This window comes from Rhagoletis zephyria, unplaced genomic scaffold (genome assembly GCF_001687245.7).
Source record: "Rhagoletis zephyria isolate East Lansing unplaced genomic scaffold, Rhagoletis_zephyria_1.1 Rzeph_scaffold_01911, whole genome shotgun sequence".
In the NCBI taxonomy this organism is placed as follows: Eukaryota; Metazoa; Arthropoda; class Insecta; order Diptera; family Tephritidae; genus Rhagoletis; species Rhagoletis zephyria.
In genome coordinates, this window is record NW_016158995.1 from 74,421 (window position 1) to 84,043 (window position 9,623).

A 9,623-nucleotide genomic window follows, 5' to 3' on the forward strand; every position below is an offset into this window, starting at 1 on the left:
GACATTTTTTGATTCGCATGAATAAAAAAAAATCGACAACGGGAATTCCCGATTTTAAGAGTGATTTACTCCTAAATCGTATTTTAGCAGTCCGAACAGTGACCAACACAGCTGCCGTACGCTCTTGCTTTGTATATGTACGTACCAGTGATGGGCAAAATTGTATTTACTAAGTATTAAATACTAAGTACAAAAGTATTTAGGTATTTTGTGTTGTTGTAAATACCAGAGTACTATTTACTTAGGTATTGAGGAGCTGCTAAATACCCAAATACTATTTACTTAGGTATTTAGGAGCTGCTAAATACCCAAGTAAACAATACTTAGGTATTTAGGTGGTGCTAAATACTCAAGTAAAAAGTATTTAGGTATTTAGGAGCTATTAGATATTAAAGTAAGAAAAAATTGAGTATTTAGGAGCTGCTAGATACCAAAGTACAAAAGACGAAAGTGTTTAGTAGGCGCTAAATACTCTGGTCCAAAGTACTCATGTACCTTGGGGATGCAAAATACTTTCACTAAAGTACCAAGGTATTTAGTCGATGGCTAAATACTTTGAAACTAAATACTGTATAATTTAAGAGAAATTTAGTGAATTAACATCCCACCTTACACTCACCTCATCTTACTTTACCACAACTCACTTCACCTCTCTTCAAATCAACTCACCACATACAAACTCACCACACCTCACCTAAACTCACCACACCTTCTACTGCTACACCAAAATCCACCAAATCTTAACTCACCATAGTTGAACTCATCACACCCGTTCTCACTACACCTCACCTAAACTCACCACACCTCAATTTGAGAACTGTTGCGGGACTTCAGACTAAATCAGAATTTTCAAGACTATTTCGGGGTTTTCGGGACTATTTTGGGATTTTCGAAGCTATTTCGTAATTCATTAGGAATTTAGGGTTTGAGATTTGCGGGATTCTCGGAACTAATTTCGGGATTTTCGAGACGCCTTTCACAATACTTAGGGATTTTTGGAACTAGTTTCGGGATTTTTGGAACTTTCGGGATTCTCGGAATTAATAGCAAGATTTTCAGGAGAATTTCGAGATTCTCGGGATTTTTGGGACTCCTGGACTATTTTTGGATTTTTGGGACTAATTTCAAGTTTTTCGGGACTTTCGCGGGTTCTCGGAAATAATATCGGGATTTTCGGGACTTTTGGGACTTTCGGCAGCATTTTGCAATTCTCGGGAGTAATTTCGAAATTTTTGGGACCCCGGGACTATTTTTCGATTTTTGGGACTTATATCGGCCTTTGGGGNTGCAAAATACTTTCACTAAAGTACCAAGGTATTTAGTCGATGGCTAAATACTTTGAAACTAAATACTGTATAATTTAAGAGAAATTTAGTGAATTAACATCCCACCTTACACTCACCTCATCTTACTTTACCACAACTCACTTCACCTCTCTTCAAATCAACTCACCACATACAAACTCACCACACCTCACCTAAACTCACCACACCTTCTACTGCTACACCAAAATCCACCAAATCTTAACTCACCATAGTTGAACTCATCACACCCGTTCTCACTACACCTCACCTAAACTCACCACACCTCAATTTGAGAACTGTTGCGGGACTTCAGACTAAATCAGAATTTTCAAGACTATTTCGGGGTTTTCGGGACTATTTTGGGATTTTCGAAGCTATTTCGTAATTCATTAGGAATTTAGGGTTTGAGATTTGCGGGATTCTCGGAACTAATTTCGGGATTTTCGAGACGCCTTTCACAATACTTAGGGATTTTTGGAACTAGTTTCGGGATTTTTGGAACTTTCGGGATTCTCGGAATTAATAGCAAGATTTTCAGGAGAATTTCGAGATTCTCGGGATTTTTGGGACTCCTGGACTATTTTTGGATTTTTGGGACTAATTTCAAGTTTTTCGGGACTTTCGCGGGTTCTCGGAAATAATATCGGGATTTTCGGGACTTTTGGGACTTTCGGCAGCATTTTGCAATTCTCGGGAGTAATTTCGAAATTTTTGGGACCCCGGGACTATTTTTCGATTTTTGGGACTTATATCGGCCTTTGGGGCTATTTCCAGATTTTTGGGGATTATTTCGGATTTATGGAGTTTTCGGGCTTCTCGGGAATATTTTCGGGACTGTTGGGACTTTGAGGGCTATTTAGGGATCTTTGGGGCTAATTTCGAATTTTTTGGACTCCCGGGACTATTTCGGAATTATCGGGAGTAATTTAGGTATTTTTGGGATTTTTTCCAGATTTTTGGGACTAATTTAGGATATTTGGGACTTTCGGGTCTGTTTCGAGGTTGTCGGGAGTAATTTCGGAATTTTTGGGACTTTCGGGACTATCTCGTAATTCTCGGAACTGATTTGGGTATTTTTGGGACTAATTTTGGGATTTTTGGGGCTTTCGGGAGTATATCGATTATTTTGGGTATTTTTTGGATTTTTGAGACTTTCGGAACCATTTCAGGGTTTTCAGGAGTATTTCGGGATTTTTGCAACTAATTTCGGATTTTTGAGACTTTCGGGCCCATTTCGGGATTCTCGGAACTAATTTCGGGACTTTGGGGATTTTCGGGAGTATTTCGGGATTTTTGGGACTAATTTCGGATTTTTAGGACTTTCGGAACTAGCGGGAGTAATTTAGGTATTTTTGGGACTTTCGGGACTATTTACAGAATTTTGGGACTTTTTTCGGATTTTTGGAACTTGCGGGACTAGTTCGGGATTATCGGTAGTAATTTAGGTAATTTTGGGACTTTCCGGACTATTTACAGAATTTTGGGAGTTATTTCGGATTTTTGGAACTGAAATAGTCCTCAAAGTCCCAAAAATCCCGAAATACTGCTGAAAATCCCAAAAGACCAATTTACTCCCGACAATCTCGAAATAGACCCAAGAGTTCCAAAAATCTTAAATAAGTCCCAAAAATCTGGAAATAGTCTCGAAAGTCCCAAAAACACCCAAATTACTCCCTTTAATCCCGAAATAGTTCCGAGAGTCCTAAAAATCCGTAAATAGCCCCGAAACTCCCAACAGTCCGGAAATTATTTCTGAGAATCCCGAAATAGTCCCGAAAGTACCAAAAATCCGAAAATTGGTCCCAAAAATCAAGAATTAGTTCTCAAAATCCCAAACTTCATAAATTGATCCCATGAATGGAGAAATCGTCCCGAAAGTCCCAAAAATCCGAAATTAGTTCCAAAAATTCCGAAATACTCCTGAAAACCCTGAAATGGTTCCGCAAGTCTCAAAAATCCAAAAAAGATCCAAAAAAATCAATTAATTTCCGAAAGCCCCAAAAATCCCAAACTTAGTCCCAAAAATACCGAAATCAGCTCCGAGAATTACGAAACAGCCCCGAAAGTTACAAAAATCCTTAAATAGTTCCGAAAGTCCCATAGTTCCTTAATTAGTTCCAAAAATCCCGAAATGATCTCGAAAGTCCCAAAAATCCAAAAAAAAGTCCCAAAAATCCCGAAATTCTCCCGAAAATCCGAAATTATTCCTGAGAATCCCGAAGTTGTCCAAAAGTCCCAAATATCAGGAAACTGTCCCGAAAGCCACGAAATTCCTCCCGACAATCTCGAAATAGACCCGAAAGTTCCAAAAATCCTTAATAAGTCCCAAAAATCTGGAAAAAGTCCCGAGAGTCCCAAAAGTACCTAAATTACTCCAGATAATCCCGAAATAGTCCCGGGAGTACCAAAAATCCCTAAGTAGTCACGAAAGTCCCAACAGTCCCGAAATTATTCCCGAGAATCCCGAAAACCCCATAAATCCGAAATAAGTCCCAAAAATCTGGAAATAGTCCCGAAAGTCCCACAAATTAGAAATTAGTCCTAAAAATCCAAAAATAGTCCAGGAGTCCCAAAAATCCCGATAATTCCAAGATATTCCCGAAAGACCCGCTATTAACTCCGAGAATCTCGAAAGTCCCAAAAATCCCGAAACTAGTTCCGAAAATCCCTAAATATTTTGAAAGTCGTTTCGAAAATCCCGATATTAGTTCCGAGAATCCCAAAAATCTCAAACAAAGTTTCCGGGAGTCCCTAAAGAATTACGAAATAGCTTCGAAAATCCCAAAATAGTCCCGAAAACCCCGAAATAGTCTTGAAAATCCTGATTTAGTCTGCCGAATCTCTCAAATCCAGAAACAGTTCCCAAATTGAGTTGTGGTGAGTTTAGGTGAGAACGGGTGGTGAGTTAAGATTTGGCGGATTTCGGTGTACCAGTAGGAGGTGTGGTGAGTTTAGGTGAGGTGTGGTGAGTTTATATGTGGTGAGTTGATTTGAGGATAGGTGAAGTGAGTTGTGGTAAAGTAAGTTGAGGTGAGTGTAAGGTGAGGTGTTAATTCTCTAAATTTCTCCTAAATTATACAGTATTTAGTTTGAAAGTATTTAGCCATCGACTAAATACCTTAGTACTTTAGTGAAAGTATTTTGCATCCCCAAGGTACATGAGTACTTTAGACCAGAGTATTTAGCGCCTACTAAATACTTTCGTCTTTTGTACTTTGGTATCTAGCAGCTCCTAAATACTCAAGTTTTTCTTACTTTAATATCTAATAGCTCCTAAATACCTAAATACTTTTTACTTGAGTATTTAGCACCACCTTAATACGTAAGTATTGTTTACTTGGGTATTTAGCAGCTCATAAATACCTTAGTAAATAGCACTTGGGTATTTAGCAGCTCCTAAATACCTAAGTTCATTTTACTTGAATATATAGTCATCTCAAAATACTAAGTATTTGTGTATTTAGTACCCAAAGTGGTACTTTAAGTACAAAAGTATTTAGGTGTGCCCATCAATGGTACGTACCAGGGATGAAAAATGGAAATTTCAGATTGTACTTAATATCATAAAATAAATGTACCTAAATGAGACAGATTGGACCTAAAAAAAGTTACATCATTCATTTGTAGTTTTTTTATAAATCTTATTTAAAACATGAATACAAAGGATGGATGTACTTTAAACATGATTAAGTTTTTGTTTTTTTAACTGAGCCTATATCTATAGACTATAGTCTAATGGGAATCGGAGAAGTGTTGTTTTTGTCAAATCTTGACTACTGAAAAATATTGGCGAAAAAGACAAAAAACACACTTTGCGAAGTATACTTCTTTATCCAGCAACAACACGAAAAGTCTGCTAATTTATCCGATTCCTTTTGATAGGTGCAACAAGTCTAGAGAAAATAATCAAATTGCCGTAAGTAACTTCGAAAGCATTTTCAATATATATTTCCAGAAATCAAAAAGCGAATATGGGTCAATAATAATAATTGTACCTAAAATCCACTGACTGTACCTAATGTACCTTTAAGTCATCAAACGTCGGAAAAAGGTACAATTGTACCTACTTTTTCATCCCTGGTACGTACATGCAATGTTTACGCTCTTTCTGCTCACTCTCTCAAAAATTTCATAAAAAACGGAATGTTACTAACATGTTACTATCTTGACGATGCCAACGATGCGGCGATTATGCGATGCTAAATTTACAGCTACATATGTAGCATGTACTCGCCGCATCGGCATCGCCGATTATTAACATGTTACCTTTTATTGTAATCGTGCAGCTCTCTAGTACGTACATGAGTTTGTATGACTAGTATGTAAGAAGTATAAATATGCATTATAGTAAATAAGAAATTATAGAAATAAATAAGTTTAAATTTTTATAAATAAGGAAAGAAATAATTAATAAACAGCTATATTCGATAAGCACTCGACTGCCCTGCAACAGTCATTCTTGTCGTTTATTACATGGCGATCACTTTAGCGGAAGCTTCCCTTTTATAGCGGTAAGCTGCCTTCTAGCCGCAAAAGATCCTGCATGGTCTAGCGGGAACTTGCCTTTTATAGCGCAAGCTGCCTACAAATGGCAAAAGATCCTGCCAAATCTACGGGCAACTTGCCTTTTATAGCGGCTAGCTGCCTTCAAGCGTCAAGAGATCCTGCCATATCTAGCGGAAACTTGCCTTTTATAGTGGCAAGCTGCCTTCGTACTGGCAGGACACCGTTACCAGCTGACGTAGCAGTTAACATTAAAAGCTACACAACCTCGCCAACCGGGCAACGTTCCGACTCCAAAATGAACAAGTTGATGTCCATTGCCCAGCAGCAAACTCATTTCGGCGAACAGGAGCTCATTATTTTCATCAACGGTTTGCCTCAACAAAAAACTGCGTGACGCTGAACGTGCTAATCAGAGTCACATACAAGCTTATTTGCAAATTTACACTGGGAAACTTCAGGTAAAAAGCAACCAGGACGACGACTCTATCTAGGCTGTTTAGCCAAGCAAGGAATCCAGACCGGAAAAGGAGAAAAGGCGTCGTTTATTTAATATCAAAATAATAATTATTAATATTTTGGCAACCTAACGGCTGCCTATTTATTGGCAAGAATTGAAAGATTCTTGCAGTTATTTAAATTATTTAATATTTAAATAAACTAACAAAATATTTTGGCAACCTAACGGCTGCCTATTAAGTGGCAAGGATCAAAGATTCTTGCCTTTTATTACATGGCCATTTATTACTAACAATTTACTATTACCTTAATTATTTAATATTATATAATATTTTATATTTTTTTTTATAAAATGGGTGGAAACGAATCTAAAATAGAAAATCCAAACGCCAATGTTGTGAATTCTTTTGAGGTAGTTGACCACAGTAAGGCACTAGACACTATTAAGCTCATGCTTGTAGTCATAACGATTTGTACTTGTAGTCCGTTTTTAAGAATTTACTCAGTTCATACAAACTTTTTGAAAAAAAGATACCAGAGCCGTGCCGACGGTCTGGATAAGGTTTAGATAGAAATTCGATTTTTTCTTTCGCCGCTCCTTCTCCCCTTTTCAATGGGTAAATGGGAGGAAATTTTCAAAACACTTTTAGAAGAAAGGACAATAACAGAAATAGAACAATAAAAATAGAAACAGTAGTAAAGCATTTAACAATAGTATTAGAATCATTTAATAGATTAGGTAAGGCAATACGTAATGTAAATAGCCAGCTCACCAGCGGTCACCAAATAGAAGCACAACAAATATTTTCTAGTGGTAGGGACAAATTAGTATCCTCACTAGCCAGGTACAACATAGAGGTGATAGTACCAACTACATTTGAACAGAATATACAGATTGACTTTAGCACCTTCTCGTCGGAATCTCCTTCCGACCTAGAAGAAGGACAAAAGGAAATCGAATGTCAGAAAATAATTTACAAAACCACAAAATTCAAAATGGCACAAACGGTAGAATTTATTAAGACCGTATCGTCGATTCTACCCGAGTTTGACGGCAACCATGAAAATCTGTCTAGGTTTTTAGATGCACTTGCCATCCTTGAACAAATCGAGGAGAGCCATGAAGCAATAGCGATTTCCATGATAAAAACAAAATTAAAAAGTACATCCAGAAATTTCATTAACAATGAAACTTCGATACAGCAGATAAGACGAAAATTAAAAAATATTATTAAGGGTGAATCAGTGGAAGTTTTGACAGCAAAACTACTGAACATACAACAACGCAGTAAAACAGCTAACCAATATACTGCTGAAATAGAAAAACTCACAGAATCATTAGAAGGAGCGTACATAAGAATGAAGTATGTGTGTTTAACTTACACCTAAATAGTTATGTAACTTCCAGGACACCTCTAAATGATTCATTTTCAACTCTCTTGATAGATACAGGAGCAGATATATCAATTATCAAAAAGGGTCAAATTAAAAACAATATCACAGTTAACAATTCACAGAAAACAGGGATGATGGAATTCTAGGCCTAAATTTCATAAAGGAATTTAATTGAATTTTAGATTACCAAAAAGATGAAGATAGGTTAATATTGCGACCCAATGATTTCCCAGATAATATAGTAATGCAAATGACAAATAAACCAACTATCAATATCATTACATTATCCGCAAGATAAGAAGTAATTCGACAAGGTCATATAAAAAGTAATAACACTGAGCTATTCATCCCTCATCAAAAATTAACCGAAGGCATTTTTACAGCCAATACCATAGTAAATTCACATCAAACTTTTGTTAGAATTATAAATACAACAGATAAAAACGCAATTATTCAGAATTATGATATAAATACCGAAAATCTAAACGACTACATAATAGTTAAAAATGCACCTAAAAACGAAGGTAAAGAAAAATTAGAGAGACTAAATATACATTTCCCGCCATTTGCTAGCCAACAATTAAATAAATTATGTGAAGAATATATCGACATATTTGCACTAGAATCAGAACCTATAACTACGAATAATTTTTACAAACAAAAATTACATATTAAACTCAGTCAAATGTGCCCCTTCTAAAGCAGATTAATATGCTTACTTAAAAAAAAAATGCACTCCACGAAATAATTATAAAGCAGCGATGGACAGAGAGAGCTTTTACTCTGCGTGCGTCTATACAAAATGCATAGAAAGCTTAAAAGAGCTTTGCCCGCGGGCAAGGCGATGCCCATCACCGTTATAAAGCCAAAATTAAAGCTTCGTTAACAACACTATTTTCATAGAAGATAAAGTCACTTTATGGCTACAATGTCAAATCGTGAATCTATGTTTTATAGAATACACTAAATTTGTACCATAACCTCGGCATAAGGTATGTAAATAGACCGAGCTGTGAAGAAAAGTACCAATATTAAAACCAAGAGTGGTCCAAAGTGGTGTTTTCTGGTCAAAACACATTTAATTTGGATGGGCCGGATGGTTGGCAAAAGTGTTGGCATAATAAGCGCGCGGAAGAACCTTGCTCGCCATTTTGGAGGTGGTACACTGAAGATTTTGGCACACGTTAGGTGTATTCTAAGTCTACATCCGCTTTAAAAATTTGCTTCACATATCATGTCGATTTAGAATATTCACATTATTAGATGGTACATTCGACTAATTATTTGCAAAACATCTAATTTCCCAAATCTCCCTTGGTGAGACAGTTAGTTTTCCCATAGTGCTTCACTTTAATCCATAATTTTCTCGAAGATTCAAGTAATTTATAATTACAGTTTAAACTCGATAAATGTGCAATTCGCCTTGTTGTCATCCCCTGTTCACGGTAAGCTAACCCTCGTCCCTGTTCTGACCTTGTCAAAGGCTTTCCACGAGACGTTATTCAACTATGTATATAACCCCGAATGTAAAAAAAAATTTCTCATATTACAAATACTAATAGATGGCAAATATAAAACATACCATTTTTGAGCGAAAGTCAGCCAAAATTAAAATTTTTGATGTGTACACATCTTTGGTTTCGGTAGGGCTAAAATTGGCGAATTGGCGCATAGCTTAGCAGAAAATTTACATATCAAATTTCATGAGTACCTAGTACTCACGCCTTTTTTACGATCTTTGTCACTTGCGCGCTATTGGCATTATAAATATTTTGTACAGAATAACTGCAAACACATTTATAACAAAAAACATAGTTTGATCATTTGACAATGTAGCCAGAGACTCACGTTATCTTCTATGAAAACAGTGGTGTTAACGAAGAGTTAATTTTGGCTTTTTAATTATTTTGTTGAGTGTATCTGTATGTGCAGTATTCCTTGAATAACTGAATCTTTGTGTCC